The 959-nt window shown below is 40.4% G+C and overlaps 1 non-coding gene across 1 annotated transcript; it reads right to left on the reverse strand.

Annotated features, from left to right (window-relative positions):
* Positions 1–361: 361 nt before the first annotated feature.
* LOC127743644 (small nucleolar RNA R71) lies at positions 362–469 on the reverse strand. Its single transcript, XR_008005028.1, has one exon. It is a non-coding gene; the product is annotated as a small nucleolar RNA R71 (small nucleolar RNA).
* Between the last annotated feature and the right edge of the window lie 490 nt (positions 470–959).

The raw sequence follows: 959 nt of genomic DNA on the forward strand, positions 1-959 counted from the left end.
GCTTGGTGACTTTACTGCACCAAATTCCAACTTTCATGGAAGAAGCATCTCAATCCCTGGCATTGGAGCAAACAACTTTGAGCTAAAGCCTCAATTAGTTTCTCTGATGCAACAGAATTGTAAGTTTCATGGACTTTCATCAGAAGATCCTTTTCAGTTCTTAACTAAATTCTTGCAGATCTGTGATACTGTTAAGACCAATGGAGTTGATCCCGAGGTCTATAAGCTTATGCTTTTCCCTTTTGCTGTAAGAGACAGAGCTAGAACATGGTTAGACTCTCAGCCTAGAGATAGCCTGAACTCTTGGGATAAGCTGGTCACGGCTTTCTTAGCCAAGTTCTTTCTTCCTCAAAAGCTGAGCAAGCTTAGAGTGGATGTTCAAACCTTCAGGCAGAAAGAAGGTGAATCCCTCTATGAAGCTTGGGAAAGATACAAGCAACTTACCAAAAAGTGTCCTTCTGACATGCTTTCAGAATGGACCATCCTGGATATATTCTATGATGGTCTATCTGAATTGTCTAAGATGTCATTGGACCATTCTGTAGGTGGATCTATTTACCTAAAGAAAACGCCTGCAGAAGCTTAGGAACTCATTGAAATGGTTGCAAATAACCAGTTCATGTACACCTCTGAAAGGAATCCTGTGAGTAATAGAACGCCTCAGAGGAAGGGAGTTCTTGAAGTTGATGTTTTGAATGCCATATTGGCTCAGAACAAAATATTGACTCAGCAAGTCAATATGATTTCTCAGAGTCCGAATGGTTTGCAAAATGCATCCAACAGTACTAAAGAAGCATCTTCTGAAGAAGAAGCTTATGATCTTGAGAACCCTGCAATGGCAGAGGTGAATTACATGGGTGAAGCCTATGGAAACACCTATAATCCCTCATGGAGAAATCATCCAAATTTCTCATGGAAGGATCAACAAAAGCCTTAATAAGGCTTTAATAATGGTGGAA

Source organism: Arachis duranensis, chromosome 10 (genome assembly GCF_000817695.3).
Source record: "Arachis duranensis cultivar V14167 chromosome 10, aradu.V14167.gnm2.J7QH, whole genome shotgun sequence".
In the NCBI taxonomy this organism is placed as follows: domain Eukaryota; kingdom Viridiplantae; phylum Streptophyta; class Magnoliopsida; order Fabales; family Fabaceae; genus Arachis; species Arachis duranensis.